We start from the raw sequence: 24,923 nt of genomic DNA, 5'->3' as shown, positions 1-24,923 counted from the left end.
CAAAAAGTATAGGTTCGTCCTCTGGGTCCTCCTCGGCATTGAGAAAGACGGTCAGTTGACGACTGACTACCTCTTCATGCTCTTCATCCTGAGGTTCTGCCGCTTGGAACTGCTTCTCGAAGGAGTCGGCGAGGGCGTTGGCCTTTCCAGCATGGCTGTAGACCAGTCCCCGCTCGCCATGCAGTGGTGGCATCCTAGCGCGTCGCTTTGTAAACTGTTTTGTCGCTTGCCATAGTGTATGATCGTCTACTTTGAGAGCTGTGAGGCGGTTTTGCCATTGCTGGTTTCTGTGCTCATTGAGCGCTACCTTCAGTTCTCTCTGTAGACGATTGAGCAGCCTCCTGGTGGCCTGATTTCTGGTGATCTTCCACTCTTTTGCCACTCTGTTCTTATGTCGAATTTGAGCTAGCAAGTGTTCCGGGAGCTGTATTTGTGGTGGTGGGCCATCCCTTTGTGGAGGGGTGGCTTCTTCCGCTGCCTGCAAGATGGTGCCTGTTAGGTCTTGTAGCGCTTGTTCTACTGTTTCGGCAGTAGGTGGCGGAGCGCGAGCGATATCAGAGGCGACAGTTTCTTGGTATCGCTCCCAGTCTGTACGTTTGTACGACGTCTGGTACCGTGGGAGTGCTACCCATTCTCCCACATCGACCTCCAGAATCACTGGGTTGTGGTCGGAGGACATTCTGTTGATTGTCCTTGCGGCCACAAACCCTGCGATCCTCCTAGTGAGAGCTATATCTATCACGTCGGGCCTGCCTCCATTTTTTGGAAAATGTGTGGGCTCGACTGGACCCCATGTTTCGAAGTGGTGGGTGCGCGCTAGTTGTTGCAGTTTGGCGCCTGCTCTGGAGGTTACTCTAGAATTCCAATCAGGATGTTTGGCATTGAAGTCGCCCCCTATTATGAGTTTGCCTTCAATTTGCCCTAGAGCAGCTATGTCTGGTCATGTGGGGGTCGGTATACTGCAACAATTGTTAGGGGTCCAGTGGCAGTGGTTACTTCCACCGCCACTGCTTCAATTTTGTTGGTAGCTGGTAAGAATACCTGGTGGTGGGGGATCCCTCTGTTTACATATATGGCCACTCCTCCGCCTTGGGTTGGCCTGTCTTTACGGTAGCTAACGTAGTTGGGAACTGTCGCTTTTATTCCCAGTTTCAGGTGGGTTTCCCCCATCATGCATATGTCGATGGAGAACTCCTTCATGAGTTCTCCGAACTCGACCTCTTGACTAACAATGCCGTCTGCGTTAAAGACGCACATTGTCAGGCCATGAATATTCGGTCGTCTATTCATGACGGGGTTTTGATACTACTGAGGAAGTCGCAGAGGGGAGCGACTGCTGGACTGTTGCCTGAAGGGCAACGAGGATCTGTGTGTTCTGCTTCTGGGCTTCCCTGAATTCCTTCATCATTTCCATGACGAGGTTCATGGTCTGCACCATTACGCCTAACAACTGATCCATGGGGGGGGGAGTGTGTGTGGGGTTCCCTGGAGCTTCCTCCATCATGGTGGACCTGGTCGTTGTTGCTGTGTGTTTCCCGGTGTTGTTCTCGTGATAGTGTCTGGTGTTGTGATGATTGGGCCACGCTTTCATGGGTCCTCGGAGGAGAAACCACTTCCGCATAAGTCGCCCTTGGTGTGTCCGGCCTTGGTTTTACCCAGGCCTTGTCCGTGTGTGTTGTCATGGTTTGTTTTCTTGTGTGTCTTGGTGGGTTTATGGTGTTTTGTTTGTGTGTGTGGGGGGGGGGGGGGGGCGGCCTTTGCGCCCTTTGCCTGTTGTGTGTGAATCGCCGGCAGTTGGCAGTTGCACAACGATATGCTGCAGCACGACTCATCGCTCTAAAACGCCTCCCCCCCCTCCGCCCCCTCTCACCCCCAACCAGCTTTCTCGCGCTCTCTCATCTCAATCCTATAACATCTTGTCAAATATTTGAAAATATTAAATATGTAGCCTGTGAAACATAATGATCATCATTAATGCACTCTTTTCCTTTGATTTCTGCGCTAAATATTTGTGTACTGAAGAAAATTAAAATCCTTCATGCACAGTATGAAACGCATGAATTGAGTCAGATCTGGGCTCCTCCCGAAGTTATGACAGAGGTATTACCATTCGTTTTTACTGTCAGCTCCATGATACGCCATGATAATTCACATCTGTAAGTAGGATCGATTACAGTGTTCGTGAGGTTACACGGTCTTTCCGTGGATTTCTCTTGTTAGAGGAACTGGTGCGCAGCATAGATGTCCCGTCAGAAATTCTTTTGGCGACTGGAGAACGGCTTCGTAGGAGGTTATGTAAGTGGGAAATATCTAAGAAATGCGTATACGTTTGCAGCCGGATCTTCGTATGTGTGAACCATGAGAACATGTAGCTAAGCAGCACTGAAATCCTTCTGCAAATAAGCTCGAAAGTTACCAAGACGTCATCACTCACGTTTCTTGCGGATTAACTGCAATGCACTGGTTTTTCCCAGATAGGTCATGCTTATCCTGCAATGTTTGTTGCTGGAGATTCTAAAATAATGAGTTTTCACATAGTTATCGCGAAAGCGACTGTTCTGAGACATTAATGTTCTACTGGAAAATACATTAGATCCAAAACCTAGAGAGTAAAGGGACATGGAATGAGATAAAATGACCAAGCAGTACAAAACTGTCACTTTTCTCCGAGCCGTAGTTGTACCGTTTTTTTTTTTTTTTTTTTTAGAAAAGGATTAGCCCATGATGCTGATAATCACGTAGTTCAAAGAAAAAGGAATCAGTGTGTTAGACGCATAACGTCTCAGCTCAGTCCCACCACAAAAGAAGACAAGTTCTGATATGTAAGAGTGTTACCGGCTCATTGCTCAAATAATTCGTGGTTGCAAAATGCTAACACAACTTGTCTACAGAAGAACAGAAATACTGGTTGAACTCGACCTGAGGGAAGATCATTATGAGCTAACATAGAAGTGTAAGAACACACGAGGAAATATTGAACCTACAACTTATCACAGAAGATAGGTTGATGATAAGCAAATTCACATGGCTGCATTTCTTAATTTACAAATATCTGTGTACTGCATTATTTAGGAAGAGTCTGCATGTCTGTACTGAAATTATTTGGGTAAGTTGGGAGTTGTTTGCGTGTCTGTAGAGTGTTATTTGGGGATAGTTTACAGATCTGTGGGCTGTGTGGCGTGACTCCAAGCATGTCAGAGCGAGTGTTTTGTAACAGTGTGTTAAATACACTATCTCTCAAAATAGTTCCCTATACAAATTTTTCCAAAATAAATAAAGTACACTCCTTCCTTAACCTCTCCAGCATCCCAGCGCAGGCTTAGTCATTTTCGCGCCATTTTCCCCCTCCAGATCACCATTTGGGATTGTATCACAGGAGGGATGATGGCATCCTCTGGTGGCAGTATTGTATACTAGGTCAGTTGGAGTCTAGATCTCGTGGTGGAGACACTACCTGCAAAATAAAAACTTATTTCTAGCACAGGCAGAGTCCTTTCCCCACAATCCCCCCCCCCCCCATACCATCTTGGATTACGTCACTGAACGGTCGACAGCGCTCTCTGTTAGTGGTACTGTGTACTAGGTCTAGACATCATGTGAACACACTGTTTGCCACCATCTTGGATAATGGTACTTGTGTTATCAGCTGTCGTGATGGCTGCCATCTTAGATTACGTCATGGAATGGATGAAAGTGCCCTCTGGTGGTGGTACTGTGTACTAAGTCAGTTGGAGTCCAGACCTCATGGCGAACACAATGGATAGTGGTGCTGCCTCTAATTGTTTAAATAAATACTGGTGCATGATTTCGAGAGTTGACAAATAGCAAGCATGTTTGCAGAGTCTTTTAGATGAAGTATTATTTTGACGATTTACGAGTTGTTTGGCTCACTGGATATAAATGTATTGCACTATTTACGAGTGGTTTGCAGGCCTGTAGGTTGTGCATTGCGTTATTTTGACAGTTTACAATTAACAAGCGCTTGTGTAGAGAATTATACATGAGTTATTTAGAAGTAGTTTGCAGGTCTGTATGCTGTCTGGCATGTCAGAGCGTGTGTTCTGTATCACTGTGATAAACATACTCCATCCCTAAATAAACTGTTCCAAAATAAATGAAGTACACTGCTTCCTCTCTCCAGTAGCACAGTGCAGACTGAGTCCTTTTCCCACCAATCCCTAGGAAGAGATGGCGGTCAGATGACTTAGGTTAGTCCAAATATTCTTTCTTTCACACCATTTTCTTATGTTAGTAGAGACAGCCCAATTGACCTTTCTTTACCACCCAAAATTCAAACTTGGCTCAGTTCCTAGGAAGAGGTGGTGGTTGGATGACTTAGGTTAGTGGAGGTAGCCCAAGTGACCTATCTTCCTGAGATTTTCTCCGTTAGTAGAGATTAGCATGGTGTGATGCATTATCCTGTTGGAATTTGAACTTCCCACAATTTTTCTTTGAAAGGGGAGTGGAGGGGCGTTAGGTTAGTGGAGGTAGCCCAATTGACCTTCTTCCTGCCAAAATTCAAACTTCCTTCCAAAATCCGCCATCTTGGATGATGTCATGCTCTGTTGCCAAGTCTACACACCGCCATCTTGGATGACGTCATCGCTGCCATCTTGGATACATCTGGCAACAATGCAGAGTGTACCAGAACTGGCCGTGCCCCAATACTATTAGGAGGTATCACATTACATTTGTCACCTCAAGGTGAAAGGAAACATTATGCAATAGGTTTCTGATTTACAAATCGCATTTGAATGTTGATTGTTTGTGAGAAGATCACCTTACACTTCGTATAAGAAGAACAAACATTTACGAGCAAATGTCGGTATTCAACAGCATCCGGCTTGCGGCCTATTGAGACTGTGGTTTATCAAGAAAAAAATGTTCAAATGTGTGTGAAATCTTATGGGACTTGACTGCTAAGGTCATCAGTCCCTAAGCTTACACACTACTTAACCTAAATTAACCTAAGGACAAACACACACACCCATGCTGGAGGGAGGACTCGAACTTCCGCCGGGACCAGTTTATCAAGACATGGGGGTATTAAAGACATTAGCTGCCATTGGGCACTGATTTACACCCATGGGGCAATTTAAAATTTCTGCCATACCGGTTTGCGAACCCAAGTTTCCTGCTTATTGAGCAAATGCATTGACCAGTGCGCCATCTGGACACAGTGGTCAGCACAACTGCGAGAACTACCCTAGCATGCCTCCAGCCTTCTTCTTATACCTCACAGTACTGCTACAGTGCGGCTTATTATTCCACAGTATTGGTGCTCACGCCGGGTGCGATCCACGAGTGTCATGTGAATGTGGAGTCGATTAGTTCAGGAGAGCTATACAACTCAGCAGGCTAAAGTACAGACATTCACACAGCCGTGCAGGATCGTAGAGCAGGAAATAGGCTTGTTTGCAGCAAGGTACGTACCCACACAGATAGTGCGATGATGTTTGGAGCACCACAGACTATCAGTATCGAGAGGATTGATGCGACTTCCCTTAATGCGGAAGTAGAGAGAGGCGCGCTAACAGTGGTGTGCTCAGGGTCTTCACTGGGCGCAGAATGACGCCATGTCGTATTTTTGTGTGAGTCCGATTTTCTGCGTGCAGCAGCACGATGAATGTTTCTGTATGTAGAGCTTCTTAAAGACCAACGTCTACCATGGATTGCGTACCTCGTCGTCATATGTGCCCCCCCCCCCCCCCATCCTATCTGGAGTGATGGTATGGGGTGTCAATTGGTACAAAACACGATCACCTCTGGTTTATATAGCTGGTAATTTGGGCAGCAGACGTTACATTGCTGAAACGTTAAGGCTGGTGACTCAACCCTGTCTTTGAGATCTGCGTGACATCTTTCACCAAGTTAAGGCTTGTCCATATGTTACCTGGGCCATCCTGAACTACTTCGATAAAGAGAGTGCTAGACTGTTGGACTGGTCAGCCCCTCTTCAGATCTCTCACGCTCTGAAAAGTTTTGTTCGCCCTGCAATGGAAGCATAAGTCATCCAGGCTCAGTTCGACTCAATGCCCAGATGGGTTAGAGCCGTTGATGCTGGCAGAAGTGTCAGCTCTGTGCACTAGTTTCGCACTCGGTTTGCCCCAAAATCACATAAAAATTAAATCGCGTATTCTGCCTACTACTTTTGCTATCCTTTCTCACGTTGCACATTTTGTGACCAGCAGCATAGGGTGATTCACATTGCACATTGGTCTGGAGGGAAAGTGCTAGTCGGTGCAGCTACAGGAACATCTTTGGAAAGCTGGTAGTAGGGGAATTCATTTCTTGAGATGCGTCATATTCGATGGTGATAAGGAGACGTAATTGATTCGGAACATCATAGCTGCATGAGACCAGTAAAGTCTCTGAAATTGTGTCGTTTCTGTGTTTTACCGTAGCACACACATTCACCATTTACAAAATATGGGTCAGCTCTACATGAGTAACAAAATCAACAATTTAAAAGATGTTAGATCAGTAAATATATTAAGTTACTGATGCTGTATGCAGGGTCTATCATAATTGATGGCGCAAACACATACAGTCGTAAGAACACAATACCAGAAGCATGGGCTCTAAAATGCAAACCTTAGTATCTGGAAACCGCAAATTAGTACGTGGACTCCCCAGATCTGATCGCTAGCAGTCGGGAGACTTCGTCCATTAAAGATCTGCAGATGTTCGCTGGCAACTGTGCAGCGTACTATTAGCTGACGGTGTTGACCGTATTGTCATACTGTCACTGTCTGTGTTTTGTTACGTTACTTTCTTTGTGATTTTTTTCTGAAATGAGCTGTGATGTGGTTGCTGGCCCATCGCGGGGGTTACATTCCACTACTTTTATGAAAAGACAGCCTGTTATCAGGAGCTCGAGAAAGATCAAAATACATGTTTATGTTACCTGCACTGCTCACTTACAGTACAAGTCGGCGAACTCATTACTCCCCGCACCCCACCATGCCACAGCAAACCATATTCGTTTTCTCCGCTCTCGCAAATACAGCTAACGAGATGTCAAGGTACTGTTCGCGAGTACTAAGAGCTAAGAAAATTTCCTCGTCTTGGTTACTGTGAAACAAATCTCTTCCGCTCCAAGCTCTCTGCTTTCCGCGTTTTGGGAGGGATTACATTATTGGCCAATAAAATTGCTACACCAAGAAGAAATGCACATGATAAATGGGTATTCATTGAACAAATATATTATACTAGAACTGACATGTGAATACATTTTCACGCAAATTGGGTGCATAGATCCTGAGAAATCAGTACCCAGAACAACCACCTCTGGCCGTAATAACGGCCTTGATACTCCTGGACATTGAGCCAAACAGAGCTTGGATGGTGTGTACAGGTACAGATGCCCATGCAGCTTCAACACGATACCACAGTTCATCAAGTGTAGTGACTGGCGTATTGTGACGAGCCAGTTGATCGGCCACCATTGACCAGACGTTTTCGATTGGTGAGAGATCAGGAGAATGTGCTGGCCAGGGCAGCAGTCGAACATTTTCTGTATCCAAAAAGGCCCGTACAGGACCTGCAACATGCGGTCGTGCATTATCCTGCTGAAATGTAGGGTTCTGCAGGGATCGAATGAAGGGTAGAGGCACGGGTCGTAACACATCTGAAATGTAACGTCCACTGTTCAAACTGCCGTCAATGCGAACAAGAGGTGACCGAGACGTGTAACAAATGGCACCCCACACCATCACGCCGGGTGATACGCCAGTATGGCGATGACGAATACACGCTTCCAATGTGCGTTCACCGCGATGTCGCCAAACACGGATGCGACCATCATGATGCTGTAAACAGAACCTGGATTCATTCGAAAAAATGACGTTTCGCCATTCGTGCACCCAGGTTCGTCGTTCAGTAAACCATCGCTGACGCTCCTGTCTGTGATGCAGCGTCAAGGGTAACTGCAGCCACGGTCTCAGAGCTGATATTCCATTCTGCTGCAAACGTTGTCGAACTGTTCGTGCAGATGGTTATTGTCTCGCAAACGTCCCCATCTGTTGACTCAGAGACCGAGACGTGGCTGCACGATCCGTTACAGCAATGCGGATAAGATGCCTGTAATCTCGACTGCTAGTGATACGAGGCCGTTGGGATCCAGTACAGCGTTCCGTATTACCCTCCTGAACCCGCCGATTCCATATTCTGCTAACAGTCATTGGATCTCGACCAACGCGAGCAGCAATGTCGCGATACGATAAACCGCAATCGCGATAAGCTACAATCCGACCTTTATCAAAGTCGGAAACGTAGTGGTACGCATTTCTCCTCCCTACACGAGGCATCACAACAACGTTTCACCAGGCAACGCCGGTCAACTGCTGTTTTTGTATGAGAAATCGGTTGGAAACTTTCCTCATGTCAGCACGTTGTAGGTGTCGCCACCGGCGCCAACCTTGTGTGAATGCTCTGAAAAGCTAATAATTTGCATATCACAGCATCTTCTTCCTGTCGGTTAAATTTCGCGTCTGTAGCACGTCATCTTCGTGGTGTAGCAATTTTAATGGCCAGTAGTGTAGTAAGGACCAAAACAAGAAAAAAGAATTCCAGTAAACATTGGCCCTAATGTGTATATGTTACGAGCCACGTATGAACACTTCTCTAGCAGAAGAGTTGTATTTCACTTTAGGAAGACGAGCAATGGTCATAGCGCTAAAGGTATGCACTTCAGAGCCCATCTTCGCCGAACATTTTTTTTCTTTCTTTGAACCATACTACCGCATCTGCAGTATAAGAGATTTGTTTCACCTTACGTAAGACGAAGAAGTGTTCGTGACTCTTATGGTATCCATTTTAGAACCTATGTTCACCGAGACACTTTTGCTTATAGTATTGTGATGTTTTAACTAAATGCTTTTACCTCATTAATTACAATACACCATGTAGTGTGTACAGCCACAGTGAAACATAGTTTTTGCTAGAGCGACGAAATTAATTTAAAAGTCGGAAAGTGAAGTAAAAACATGTGTTAACTTTAAAATGACAAATAGACGACGAATTCGTCACACAGATATACAGGATGTTCGGAAATTCCCGTTACAAACTTTTAGAGCTTGTGAAGGGGTTGGGTACGTAATGCTTTGAATAGGAACCTATGTCCGGAAACGCCACCCAATGACGCTACAGAGCGACGAAGTTACAGGCGCCGGCGCCCTGTATGTACGTACAGGGTGATTCCATGATGATATTACAGACTTTCAAGAATGATAAAATTGGATAAATGTATGAAACGAACGAATCGAAAGTTACAAGCGGAAATCATTCAGATACTACTGGGAGTGAATACATTTACCGGTACTGCTGTTGCTAAGAATGTGGGCTATGCAAATTTCAGAGGTGGTAGTGTGGATCAAAACAAGAAAATTATCTAGTAAATATGGTCTCTAAAATGTGTAGCTGTGGAGCTAGAGCACTTTTTCATCTACAGAAGTGGGAAACACATCTCCTCTATTGAACAAGTGCTCATACCTCTTAAGGTATGCATTTTAGTAACCAAGTATACTAGACTTTTTTCTTGTTTTGTCCGATACTATCGCCCTTGAAAGTTCAAATGGCTTGGTTCAAATGGCTCTGAGCACTATGGGACTCAACTTCTGAGGTCATTAGTCCCCTTGAACTTAGAACTACTTAAACCTAACTAACCTAAGGACATCACACACATCCATGCCCGAGGCAGGATTCGAACCTGCGACCGTAGCGGTCTCGCGGTTCCAGACTGCAGCGCCTAGAACCGCACGGCCACTTCGGCCGGCCCTTGAAAATTGTCTACTTTAAATTCTTATTAACAACAGTACCGGCACACGTATTTCACTGTCAGAGGTACTCGGCTCGTTCGTTTCCGATACAGGGACCCTCACCTCAAATTGATACATTTATTGTTGTCCATCATCTTTGAAAGTTTGTAACATGTTCACGGAATCACCCTGTATATACATACCATTACAGGCGTTGCACCTGTAACTTTGTAGCGTTGTTTGATGACGTTCTCGGACATGGGTTTCTATTCACCATATTACGTAATCACTCCCCTCTACAAGTCCCAGAAGTTTGTTACGGAAATTTCCGAACATTCTGTAAACACCACATATGTTTTCGCCATATTTCATTCTCTATTAACTTTAAAATCATTTCACGAATGTTTTGTGAAGGTCAAAAGGAAAAAATCCCTGGTAATTCTACCGAATTGTGAACGAAAATCCTTTCGTTTATTTAGTGCACGTAACCTGTACTGGGTACAAAACGAGGCCCCAGCAGAGAAACAAGGAGAGCTGTAAGAGTTATCTGAAGATGGATTTGAAATAAATCCCAAACCGGTAACGGTCTGTTTTAAAGAAACATTTTTTACAGCACGCATGTGGCTGACTGATGGACCGCTGTGTGAATTACAGACCTTACAAATATAGTATGCAGGTTCAAATGGGCATGGACAGCAGTTTTTGGGCAGAGATGATGAGGCTCAAAGAAGACAGACTAATGGGGAGAGCTGTATCAAACCAGACGCCGTGCAATGAGTCGCCTCCCCAGCTGCATGCCTTTGTCCATTGTTAGCCTAAGGTTTATGGACAGTAACATTCCTGACATGGACTGGCCTACCTAGACCCCCGACCTGAAACCAATGGAATAGTTTTGGGACGAGTTAGAACGTCGATTTCGCTCCACTGGCTGCACCGAAGAAGTCAGACTTCCACATCTACACCTACTCTATCTGATCAAAAGTATCTGGACACTTATCAGTGGACATCAAAATGGTGTGTGTCCATCCTTCACCTTTATAGCGGCGCGAATTCGCTGGCAATACTTTCAATCAGCTGTCTCAAAGTCTGTAGACGGATAGCAGCCATTCCTTTTCAAGGATCAAAAGCAGAGGAAGCAGTGATAGATGCTGGGATCTGGAGCGAAATCGACGTTCTAACTCGTCCCAAAACTATTCCATTGGTTTCAGGTCGGGGTCTAGGTAGGCCAGTCCATGTCAGGAATGTTACTGTCCATAAACCTTAGGCTAACAGATGCTGTGTTATGACAGGGTAGATCGTCATACTGATGTACTTATCGTCTCCCAGCTGTGCCTCCACTGTACACAATGCACATTACTGTAAAATATCTTCGTATTTCATATGCCTCCATATTTATCGTTTTCTTTAAGGGCATTAAGGGGTCCTCAACTTAACCCGAAAATCACCTCCACACGATAGCAGCACCGTACTTTACTGTTGGCACTACACATGATAGCAGGCAATGTTATTCCAGCATTCGTCAAGCCCAAACCCTTCCATCGGATTGCCACAATGTCTACTGTGATTCATCAGTCTAGAGCATTCGTTTCCAGTCACCAGTGTCGAGTGGCGTCCTACTTTACACCACCTATAATGACCCGTAGCAATGACTATAGAAATGTGCATCTTATGAGGAGCTGCTCCACCACTGTACTCCATTGTTTTTAACTCCCTATGCGTAGCCCATGTTCTAGCTGGACTGCTGATAGCGCTTGGAATTCTCGAGTGATTTGTTGTGAATGATTTCAAGCGATTTTTTGCAGCCACCTTCCACAGTGCTCAACGGTCCCTGTAATGAAACGTGGCGAAAATTTGGGATGTGTATCGTTGTTTATCACAAGAAAAACAATATTCAGTATACCACGTCTTCACACACATATTCTCCACCAAATATATACGTGTCTTCCGTAATCCGGGGTGCTGTTTCTTGATGCTGCCGTAGGTTCATTTTGATGTTATTGCATCGTAACATGGAATTTACGTAATAGTTGGAATAAGTTTCAGTGCTTCATGTTTACAATAGCTTTTATTTTGGACACTAGATGTTCGGTGGCGAACGTAAAACTTACGAAGTCTGACTACATGTTGTTGATACAATATTCGATCTAACACTGAAGTAAGACTGACCTATGGTGGCGTACAAATCGCCTCTATTTATATGGTTTCAAACAAGTACTGTCATTCTTACATATTGAATTTTGGATTCATACAATTAAAGTTTTTACATACATCTTCCTAAATTACATAGATATTTCCACGGAGTAAAAGTGAATAATTTCATACAAAGTCAGCAAAGAATCTGATTCTATTAAGACTTGTTTTATCATTGCAACAATATATTTCGTTAATTTGCATATATTATTTTACTGACTTAAAGGAATATCATCCTATCATATTCAGGTGAATGAAAGTCCTAGATTGAATTAATTAAATTTCGTATGAGTAAAATTTTACATTTCTGTATGGTCGTAATTACAGTTCTATTAAGGAACACCAATTAAAACATGAGTATGCTTAATTCTAACTGATAGGTCATCATGTCAGATTTTTATTAGTGATGCACATAACTTCTGGTTTCCAAAACATAAAAAATAGCTGACCTTCTATGAGTTGTAAATATCGGAACTTTAATCGTTAATTACTCCATAATTACAATAGCAAAATTATTCCTCCCTTGTGCCTGAAGTTTGTATTTTGTGTAAATTATGGTAGTACATTAGGTTTTAATCCAACATGTTTCCTTCATTCTCTATACTGGTGAGACACAAATGTAAACAATGTCATAGTAACTGTTTGAATTAGTGTAAATTACTAATGTTATATGTATGCCCTCTTCGGGAGAGTGGAAATGAGACTGGAATAGGATTCAGTATCCGAAGGGGTTGTGTATTACATCCCTCGCTGTCAGCACATGAGAAGGGTTGAAATGTCCCTCATGGATCTGTCACTAAGTTAATATCCAATGACTAGTCTAGCTCTCCTGACCGACCGATTCTGCTTTTACTCTTCTCTGCTTACAAAACAATAATCATTCTCCCCTTTTATGATGGCAGGTCTTGCTCTCGAGTCATCTAGTGGCGAATTACCCATTATATAGGGGTGTCCAGATATTTTTGATCAAATAGTCTATAGTCCGTTTCAAAGTAAACGGCATCTGACAGCTGGTAAGAGCATCTCTATAGCTAGGGGGTCAGCGTGTCTCACTGCCATGCAGAGTAGGTTCATTTTCTGGGTTAACACTTAGAGTGCAGTCTAAGAACTACGACTTCCATCGATTTGGTAGAATTTTATAAATTCAGTCTGACGAAAGAACTGGCAAATTCCTACTGAAGGAATAATAAATATGAATGTGACTTTCTCTGATTCCCTAACTGTCGCTGTCCGCCCCCGGTAGCTGAGTGGTAGCTGGCACGGTAGCTCAGTGTGTTCTGTCAGAAGGCTGTTTGCTCTCTGTAATAAAAAAAAATGGGTAAAGGAATCAACGATCAACTTGCACGGATGTCTTGTGACGTCCGCCCAGACCAAACGCGACGAACAATATCGGAAAAAAAAAGTGGTCAGCGCATCAGAATATCAATCCTAAGGGCCCTGGTTCGAGTCCCGGCTGGATCTGATACTTTCTCCGCTCAGGGACTGGGCATGGTATTGTCCTAATCATTATCATTTCATCCCCATCGATGCGCAAGTCGCCGAAGTGGCGTCAGATCGAAAGACTTGCATCCGGCGAACGGTGTCCCCGACGGGAGGCCCTAGACACACGACATTTTTACTGTCGCTTCCTTCCCTACTATCAGGTAAGCATTCTCTTACCTCAATAGAAATTTCGAGTCACCTTGACCATGGCAGCATGGTACTGCAAATCTTTCTGTCGAAACTTGCTGTATGAGTCTTCTCTTTTCTTCTGCCTATCTGTTTATCTATTTATTATTTCCTCGTTCTCCTTTTTCCTCTTCTTCTCCCTCTTCCTACATATATAAATCAAAGTCCTTCAGCACGGTTTCCTTCTCTATATACACGTTAACCTCAGGAACGGCAGTAGTGATTTTGACACAATTTTCGCTAACAGATTGACTGAATCACGAGTAAGGTTTGTGTGTGTGATTTACGAGCGAAAAAATGCTCCTATCAGAGCACAAAAAAGGCAAATATATCCCTCTTTAAAAAAACTCTGACAGAATACTGCGGAATCAGTTGCCTCAGTCCTCATTCCGCCTTCCTCTCCAAACATTTTGGCATGCGAACTTAACCGCGCTCTTTTAGCACAGAACCTTCCCCAGTCTCCCTAATCTCCTATTGCTTTACAGTCCAGTCTATCCCACTGCCGCTGTCTCCTCTATCACTTACACTTCCTCGTTTTGTCTTTCTTTCCGACGGTCACTGTCTCCACCATACCTTAGCACCTCAAAAATTCTAGAGGCTCAACTTATTTTTTCTCCTGTAGCCCATCTGTTTAAAATCTCGGTCCTAAATGCGCCCTCCACTATAATTACGTCGTAAAGTTCATTGGGTTGGCATGGTCCAAACCCTCTCCCCTCCCCCAAGCCTAAGTGTGGTCTCCACTCAATTGTATTTTTCGTTCCCACTGTATCCTTTCTCTTTTACTCCTTTTGCTCTATCTCCATCCATCTGTCTTCATCTTTTACTGGCACTGTCTTTCACTGACCATCAATATCTCCTCTCTCTTTGGTTACCTTTGCTGTTATCTTCATCCATCTCTTTCTCTTTCACTGCCACTTTCTCACTCTCACCATCACGTCTCCTCTCTCTCTCCCTTCCACTGCCACTCTCTCCTCTTTCTTCCACCGCCACTGTCTCTCTGATTCTCACTTTCAGCGTAAAAAATGTGCGAATACGTTCATATGCCATAAATTTTTTTGAGGAAGATGGAAAGAGGACTGAGGCCGCTGGTTCCCCAGTTCTTTGTCAGGGTCTTTTAAAGAGGAACACATTCGCCTTTCTTGTGCTACGACTGGAGCATTTTGCCACTGGTTTCCTTCTTTTCCCTGCTACCGCAACGTGTGTTGCTTATGTAAAACCAGTTTTATAAGTCAGTAACGTTTTGACAGTTCATTTATATACTTCGATACATTTATATACTTTGACACATATAAACAACAACTAAGTACGCATAATATAAGATTAATACAAAATCAAACGATGGAAAATCGTTTGATTTGCATTTTTCTCTCAATACTTTGCTCATCGATCACAATTCATTGAAAACTCCTGGCTTATGATTGGTATGTTAAAAGATTAAAAACGTTGTTAGAAATATTTTAACGAATTTGCAGTCTTTACAGTTGCACATAATTTTGGTAGAGATTTTAAGTTCTTTTCAGGCGATTTAAGAACCTGTTTATTCCGTTTTTTGTCACTGCAGTACCACTTTCGGCATATTTGTACTTTGAGCGACGTGCCCATTGTACAGAAGTAGCGCATCATCAACTTTTATTGGTAAAAAATGTTGGCTAAAACATAGTTCGGTGACCTAAAAACCCTTTCGATGGCTCTGGAATCCTTACCATGTGTTCACTACGTCAGCTAAAACTACATTTACGCCTCAGATCGATTATTACGAGCATATTTTACGTGTATAAGTACGGTAAGTTTGAAGCTCTGGACCTCGGTAACGGATATTGACATTGCAAAAAATTTCAAGGCTGGCCGAGATAAAAGTGTTAAAAAAAATTCGACGATTTTCCCTGAATAGAAATTATAGAAGTATCCATCCCCACAATTAGTACTTTTTGGTATCCAAAAATCATAGTTTTTCGGGCGTTTTTTGATAACGGATACAGATTTTCGAGGACGGTGAAACGGTGTTTCTAGAGGAATGGCTAAAGATTGTACGGTTAAAATTTTAGCCATTTCCTATGATTAGTTATTTAGATAATAGCGGCCCATGGTGCAAAAACGGCTAAAAACCGGTTTTTGCGGTTTCTGAATAAGTATGAAAACTTTGAACCTCTGGAGCTCGCAGACGGATAATGGCATCGAAAGAAGTTCTGAAGTTGCCCGAGAGTATCATCTTAAGAACATATGGTAAAAATTTTGATAGTTTGCCGTGAACAGAAATTATATAAATGGCCGTCCCCACAGTTGGCACTTTTTGTATCCAAAAATCGTGTTTTTCCGGGGTTTTCTCACGAATCACCCATGAACAAATAGTTCTTTTATTAGCTGTTTAAGGTCCATCCTAGATCACATCTACCGCAAAGGAACCAACTAAGTTTCCCAATTTGTCTGGGCTGGAGGGAGTGTGAAATGTTTAATTTTTGATACTAGATAGTAGGTTAGCTACAGTATGCCCGTTCTTCCGGTAGGTATACAAATCGTCGCTAGGCCAAAACACTTGACCCGTTGTCTCTTTGACCAATAGAATCATAGATGTGGTCACCCGACTAATCATATTTTTCCGTGCCGCTGTTGGAACATACTGGTACCTTGCACTGTCGTGCACACAGCTTAGTGCGTCTGTGCCGTGCAGTCGTGCATGGACCGATAAATATTTAATATAAATTAGATGATACGTAGGGAATTAAAGTCTCGCTGTGAAAACGATGCCATTGTCGTCTTGTGGCAAATGGTAGATCTTACCATCAGCTGATACGCGGAAGGGCGCGCGCCTGCAGCGCCAGACGGACCGGCCTCTCATTATTGAGAGGTCGTCGTAAGATAGACCAGAGCAAGCTGCTGCCGACTTCCTAGACGATCTGCGATCCAGGACAAATGAAATATTAACCTGATAAGAACATGTATTTGGTATAGAGTTAACGTGTAACGGTCGTTAAGGTAACCATGGAAAAAGTCACACATAAAAAAATGTATCTTCAGACGGACCTGCACTGGGGTCGAGTGGTCGGAGCGTTGATCTCGGAATTTTAATCATAACTCTGCGGAGTGACACGTGAACAAAATTGCCGCTATGCCAGAAACGTTGCCAAACGAGTCTTCCCGCTATAGATACCTCTGTTGCACAGGGGAAGAGATTTGAACTGAAAAAGTATTAAATAGGCAGAGAGGTTCGCGCACTTCAACCAGTAGCAATTTAAAAGGGAATAACAAAACGGCAGCAGAGAAAGTAATTAACATGCTTGCTTAGGGGTCAATGAAAATTATGCGAACTTCTTATGCACTCGGCAAAAATCTATACGGAGAGAGAATGATAGTTGCAAACTAGTCATGACAGTTCTAAAGATTCGCTGCAAGAGGCAGAATAGATAGTAGTGCGTATCAGCTTAGCATCAGTACGTAGGTGGCCGGCCGGCCGCAGTAGCCGTGCGGCTCTAGGCGCTGCAGTCTGGAACCGCGAGACCGCTACGGTAGCAGGTTCGAATCCTGCGTCGGGCATGGATGTGTGTGATGTCCTTAGGTTAGTTAGGTTTAACTAGGTATAAGTTCTAGGGGACTAATGACCTCAGAAGTTGAGTCCCATAGTGCTCAGAGCCATTTTGTAGGTGGCCGGCAACCGATAGTGTCGACCGCAGGCGTGCAAGGCCCCAACTTCGATATCAGTCAGTAACACATTCTCATGACGTGACTGATTTAATAGTAAGATTGGCCGCTGCTAGTTTGACTTCAAGGTTATGGAGGTTAGAGTATGCTATTACTTAACATGACGAAACACTGCTGCACCAGTGTTCACATTGCCAAAGAACGAATAAGGAACTGCAAACGTCTGAAAAACAACTGAAACGAAGTGTGGTGTCTCCGACTGTTTTATAACCTGGGTTGTGCTCTTCCACGCCTAATAACATAGTTCGCATAGACAACCCTACACTTACCTACATTCGCCACATCTTTGTAGTGGGGCCAACACATATGGAGCGTTGTCCGAATCCAAGTGGCAAAGTGAGGACACGTAGACAGATTCTCTCTGTGACTACATGGGCCACAAATAAAATCTGAAGGGAAAAGCTTCTATTAATGGCCAACGCCATATTGGCATTTTCAATAAACGTAACTTACGATAGCAGATAAATATTCTGGCATCATTGTTTGATAGTCCTATCGTTCTACAAGACACTGACATTTTCAGAATTTTGTGTATAATTTACCAGAAGAAATTTGTATATTCAGTTTCCTGATTCCCTTCATTTGCATAAACAGTTGCTAGTTTCGGTGCTGTACATAAATGGCGCAGTAAATGGTAGGATTACCGGTAGTATTGATGACACTGGTAAGTAAAGAAACATAAGTGAATGTGTCAGAGAGAAACTGGGAGTCCACATCTCTTTGTTTTTTGTTTGTTTGTTTTGCACGTGATTAGAACCGCACATCGGTGTTAGTCCATTGTGTATTTTATATCCTTACAAGATATAAACTGCATTTTATAAATAATGAAATTGCCTACTCGCGCAACTTCTGCGCTTTTGTGCAATTAAAACAATTACTTTTGATGCAAGTACAGTTTACATGCATACATATAAAAATAATCTATACAATTACTGTCGTTATTTCATACTCAGTAGAATGTTCTTCATCAAGATCAAAGGCGAGAGTTTCCTGTTATTATTGATAAGTGCATCAGTTGTTTATAAATGACAGAAACAACTTATATAAGTTCGACAAGTACTGAAGCGATGTCTGACATTTTTATTTTGCAGTTTTTTTATTTTATCTTTTTTATTGAGGAAATTGCGTTTTCTAGAGCTAGATGATGAATCTATATTTTAAAAATTTTTACATCCTTCTGCTTCACGTTAGAAATAAACAATTTTGGAATAAAATCTGAGTAAACATTGAAAATTTCAATTTTGATACAAATACTGTTTATTTTCAAATGACAGACGGGGGGGGGGGGGGGGGTGTTACCTACATAGAATAAAAATATTCCGAGAGTTATGCTGCCATTTATATATCCTCACTCAGTTTCTAGACGAATCATCGCTTCCAATTTCTAGGGTATCCAGTAAGACACTGGTCGCATATGCTACCAAAGCGATCGAAGTGAGGAAACGCCCAATAGGTACGCAACATACCTAGTGTACTGGTAACATGGTTACAGTCTTAACTGACCAATGCTATTTACGATAGTCTATGGTAACTTTAGAACTGCATGCAGTCGACACCCTCATGTGGTCATTCGATTCGTAAACAGCTATTAGGTAGGATAGGATCAGCTATTAGATAAGAATTTGGGTAAAATAATTCTTTCTGTGGGCTGGATGTAATCGTTTGCTTGGCCTCGCCAGCATGAGTGTGAGTCACTCGGTAAAAGATTGTTCAAAAATGGTTCAAATGGCTCTGAGCACTATGGGACTCAACTGCTGAGGTCATTAGTCCCCTAGAACTTAGAACTAGTTAAACCTAACTAACCTAAGGACATCACAAACATCCATGCCCGAGGCAGGATTCGAACCTGCGACCGTAGCGGTCTTGCGGTTCCAGACTGCAGCGCCTAAAAGATTGTGATCTGCAATGTCACTGCTGGGGTTGGAATGGGATGCATTCAGCTTTGTGATGCCAGCTGAGGAACTACATAAGTGAGAAGAAACGGCTCCAAGGTCTGTGCAGCTGACAACGGCTGGGCGCGTTGTATGCTTATGTCATGGTTCTCCACACTGCAGCTGAATGATGCCACTGGCAGAAGATGACATGGCGGCCGATCGGCCCCGAATGATTCTTCAGGTCCAGAACGCGAATCCTGTACTTGACAGCAAGCGTGCTGGACTGCTCCCGCTAACAATACACCAGTGGGGTCCTGTCACTGTTGCATTGTGTTGCCAGTTCTGCTATGTAAACCATGTAAAGTGGCACATTAAATGAATGTCAATTTCGCACCTCACATGAGAGGTTTTATACATTGTAACAGGAAGGTGAATATGTCAACTGAGCACATTTGCCAATTCAAATGTACAGTATGCAATGCAAAGGGATGACACACTGAACCTAAATCCTGCATGTCAATGAGCAAGAGTAGAAAAAAAAAGTTGCTGGAGGAAACATTTTAGTTTGGAAGCAGATGCAAGTTGCGGCTTTACGGCCCTAGTACAACAGAATGCACTTAAAGTGACCCAAGGTGAGGGACAACGAACGTGCTGGGTGACTCATCAAAGAGGGCAGGTAGTGGGCCAGCGGTGTGCTAAGGAGAGAATCTTTGGAAAACTGCATTGGGGAATTTCCAGATGGATACAAATAGACAGCAACGCAGTTGATCACATGAATGGTGTGTGGTACACAGGTGATGTACGCGTGTAGCTTTTAGGCGTCTGGAGTGGGTAAAAGATGTCCGATTGGCTGAAATGAACTAGAAAGGAGTAAAGTGCCGAAATATCGACGCAGTTTGATGGTTGGCACTTTGCGATTGGCAGAGATAGTTTCCACAAGATGAAAGGAACGCTTCTATTGGTTGGAAAAAGCCGTGATGTGAAGCACGAAAGGACCCAAGGAGGGGGAGAGTTTTGCTACTAGAGACACAAGACCGAAAATTTCAGGGACTCTCCCACTGTGAATGAGCGTCAAGTGCAGAACAGGGCGCACCACACACTGTACAAGGAAGAACTTTGTGTGAACACTGCCTTCACTTTGGCTGACATTCAGCTAGACATTGGCTGTAGCATTGTAGAGCTCCAACAGCGGAGAAACGAAACAGCCACGTAGTTGATTGTTCTTGTGAGATCTGAGAGGCCATTGTAATATACACACTGCTCCATCCATGCATGTGCATATTGTCATAATTCAAGACTAGGGGTGAGTGCATGTTTTCTTGCCTAACGAGAAACGTAGGACAGTTTCTGCTGACAAAATCAGCAAAGATTTTGATAAGCTTTTATAAGACTTCCAGAGGACGAGACCAGCCATGCAGCCGACACTCATCGCAGCTAAGGTAAATACTGCTAGCGGAGGTGTAAACTTGTTAATTCACCAGCTTGGGTCCACTGTGAACTCGAGCAACCTTGAATAATCTTTTGCTCAGCTTGTCACAAAAACTAACCATCTTCCGTTGACTTGATTGTCATCGTAAATAGTACCGAACTTAGAACCGGAATCGGATGATTTGTCGTAATATTGGACAACTTCACGATGTACTAGTATGAATAATTTTGTAGAGAACCTTCTGGTTAAAATTTAATATTGTTGTGTACAGAATTATTTCGATTAAACAGGTTTACAGCTAAACACCGTTGTGCTCTGTCATAGAATAATGGTCCACTACTTTCAAATGGTTCAAATGGCTCTGAGCACTATGGGACTTAAGTTCTGAGGTCATCAGTCCCCTGGAACTGAGAACTACTTGAACCTAACTAACCTAAGGACATCACACACATCCATGCCCGAGGCAGGATTCGAACCTGCGACCGTAGCGGTCGCGCGGTTCCAGACTGTAGCGCCTAGAACCGGTCGGCCACTCCGGCCGGCGGTCCACTACTTCCCCAGTCACTTATTCTACAGGCACTGACGCACTCACAGGATGTTTTTGCTGATGTATGACGTTAGAGAAAAGGAGTGGAGTGTCAGAACCATTGTACCTGTCATTTCTCAAGTAGGAAAACTTCCTGGAGCCTAAAATTTGGCCTCCTTCAAGGAACAATGTAACTGCAGCCCAATTAAAATTAACAAGTTTTTGTCGTGCTTTGAGAGTCTATAGAGATTCGTGCCATGCGTGGATTTCAAATTTTTGTACTGGATTTTTAAATGAGACAGAGTTTAAAACCACCTCCTTTCGCCAAGGAGAACGAAGCGCTGTAGTGGCTGCCTGCAGACAGTACTTATTGCATCGACAGCTACGTTTTCCTGGTTGCGGGAATTTCCCGCAACATGCTGCGTAAAACGCGTGTTGGAGGAGTCGAGGAAGTCGAACTAAGCGCAGCGACTACCAATCGACAATTGAAATATTTCTTTCGCGTGCACAGCCTGCGAGAGAGTAGGTAATTCTTCCGATCTAATTATTGAAACATCCACCCGAACAGCGTATTTTGTTAAATATGGCTGACACCGAGTTGAAAGACTAAATGCAAACGGCAAAAATCGCAAGAAAAATGAAAGAAGAAATGTCTTTGATTATGCCCAATGTAATAAATTTATAAATATATTTTTACAGAGTTTTTAATCACAGTTATAATGAGTTGGATGTTGTTAGTGTGATCAGTACTCTGAACACCTATTAAAATTCGGCCCGTTGAATTTCTTTTTTTTTTTTTTTTCCTAATCTATGAAACCGTCCGTCACAGTGAATCCCTCAGCCCTGGTGTAACCGCCGACACATAGGACACATACCAAGGTTGTCATCAATTTCTGATGTTCGCGTTATAAGGCAGAGGGAACTGGCACTCCTTCGCATCGTCGAGAAACTGTTTTGTTATTAAAATGTCATACGCTCCTTCTTCTTCACAATGTAACATTGCTTTGCGCTTCCTGAGTATTCTGCCCAGTAATGTAGCCTTCGTCTTCTTCCGTAATTTCCATGCACTTCCGGAGTGGCAACATTTTTAGATCGATCGCTGCGCTGCATGTATTGCCTTCGCTGCCTCCGCTACTACTGTCGTGCCGCACTACACCGCGCCTATAATAGCAAAATGTTTCTTGCTCCGCGCCGGAAATGTTCAAATGTGTCTGAATTCCTAAGGGACCAAACTGCTGAGGTCATCGGTCCCTAGACTTACACACTACTTAAACTAACTTACGCTAATAACAACACACGCACCCATGCCCGAGGGAGGTCTCGACCCTCGCGTGGGAGGGGCCGCGCAATTAGTAACTTGCCGCCTCTAACCGCGCGGTCACTTCGCGCGGCGCTCCGCCCTGGAACTCTCGTCAAGCCAATGAACCACACAATACTGCTATCGTCTAGGTGAAACTGTAGCACCCACCCACTTCCAACAAACTGTAGAAATAAATTCAAACCTTTCTGAAACTTTTTCTCGCTTTGACCCCTCACAGAAAGTGTAAAGGGAAAAAGTTTGTCGTTTAGTACATTTGAGATGTTGGTTTGCTAAAAACACCAGATCAAATGTCACATTTATTTTATTACTTCACTATTACTGACTCCATTGGCTGGAAAGTTTGCACATGTTAACGAAATGTACTACTGAAATCATCTATTAAATTATGTTGTTGTACGAAGCATAATTCAGGAGATACTGCATGACCAATATTGGGTAGCGAGGAAACCAACTTTCCATAAAAGGTTAAATATTTCTCTACTTCAATAGCGCAAAATTTTTATTGAATTAAAAAAAGGCGTCTTCGTGTCACTCTGTCATGTACATTTGTCGAAGAAGGTTCAAATGGTTCAAATGGCTCTGAGCACTATGCGACTTGACATCTGAGGACATCAGTCGCCTAGAACTTAGAACTAATTACACCTAACTAACCTAAGGACATCACACACATCCATGCCCGAGGCAAGATTCGAACCTGCGACCGTAGCGGTCGCTCGGCTCCAGACTGTAGCGCCTAGAACCGCACGGCCACTCCGGCCGGCGTCGATGAAGGTAAAGTTGTCAAATCCTAAAAAAACACCACTTTCATTTTTTACGCTCTGACGCACACCGCCCCGTGGTTTGGAAAACGTTTCACGCAGCGACCTCATCAGACAGCGAAAGACGCAAGCGTATTTCGCAACACGTTGCAATAAATTTCCGCACCTTTCAAAATGCAGCTTTAGTCCTACATGTATGATACCAACTCCGCTGTCCAGTCACACTAACGTGGCCACCTATCAAAGCCCTCAATAACCGTGTTTTGCAGCACGGACCGCTGTGAGACGCGCACAAAGGAGTCAGTGCGGTTCTGGAAGATACCGAAAGGGATGTGGAGCCATTCCGAGTCCAGTGCTGTATCCAGCTGCACATGGTTTCTTGGCTGAAGATCCATGCAGCGAACAGCCCGATCGAGGTGGTCCCACAGATTCTCGACAGGGTTTAAATGCAGAGAGTTTGGTGGCCAGCACAGTGAACTCATCCTGGTGCTCTTCGAACCAAGCACGCACGCAGTGAGCTACGTGACTCGTTGCACTTTCCTACTGATAGATACCATCGTGCCAAGAAAAATCTATCCACAACGATAGATGAATACTTGCGTTTATACATTGTGCCTTCCATAATGATGAGATCGCCCAGAGAATGCCACGAAAACTTTCCCCAGACGATGACGCTCCCTCCCTCGGCTTGGACCCTTCTGACCAGTGTTGCAGGGTGTTTGCTTTCAGGCAGCCACCTGCACGATGGAGCATAAAATATGATTCATGTGAAAAGGCCACCTGTCGCCACTCAGCGGACGTCCAGCTGCAGTACTGGCGTTGGAAATCCCAACCTTCGTCCTCCAAGAAACAGCAGTCAGCACGACTGCATGAACCAGGCGCCTGCTGTGGAGGCCGACACGCAGCAACGTTCGCTGAACGACCTTTAAGCACACACTGTTGGTAGCACCCTGGTTCATCTGGGTGGTCAGTTGCTCAACAGTTCCAGGTGGAAGCGCCCGTACACATTAGTAGGAGGCAAAGCCAGTACGAGAATAGTTTTGATTTCAAAATGAGATTTGAATTAAGTAATTGATCAATTAATTACCCCTCACACCCGCCCTCCAACCCTGGATGACGTCATGGTTTTTCCCCAGGCGCCACGTGAGTCACCCCCCCTTCCCCTTCCTTCCCCCTCTCCCTCCATCACATGCCCTATTGGCGGGAATTTAAATATTTTCGCGGGAAATCAGAAAAATGGTCGGAATGCAACACACGCGTACACAGGGTGTTACAAAAAAGTACGGCCAAACTTTCAGGAAACATTCCTCGCACACAAAGAAAGAAAATATGTTATGTGGACATGTGTCCAGAAACGCTTACTTTCCATGTTAGAGCTCATTTTATTACTTCTCTTCAAATCACATTAATCATGGAATAGAAACACACAGCAACAGAACGTACCAGCGTGACTTCAAACACTTTGTTACAGGAAATGTTCAAAATGTCTTCCGTTAGCGAGGATACATGCATCCACCCTCCGTCGCATGGAATCCCTGATGCAGCCCTGGAGAATGGCGTATTGTATCACAGCCGTCCACAATACGAGCACGAATAGTCTCTAAATTTGGTAGCGGGGTTGCGTAGACAAGAGCTTTCAAATGCCCCCATAAATGAAAGTCAAGAGGGTTGGGGTCAGGAGAGCGTAGAGGCCATGGAATTGG

This window comes from Schistocerca nitens, chromosome 5, assembly GCF_023898315.1.
Source record: "Schistocerca nitens isolate TAMUIC-IGC-003100 chromosome 5, iqSchNite1.1, whole genome shotgun sequence".
Classification (NCBI taxonomy): domain Eukaryota; kingdom Metazoa; phylum Arthropoda; class Insecta; order Orthoptera; family Acrididae; genus Schistocerca; species Schistocerca nitens.
Note: the sequence above shows the minus strand (reverse complement) of the source record.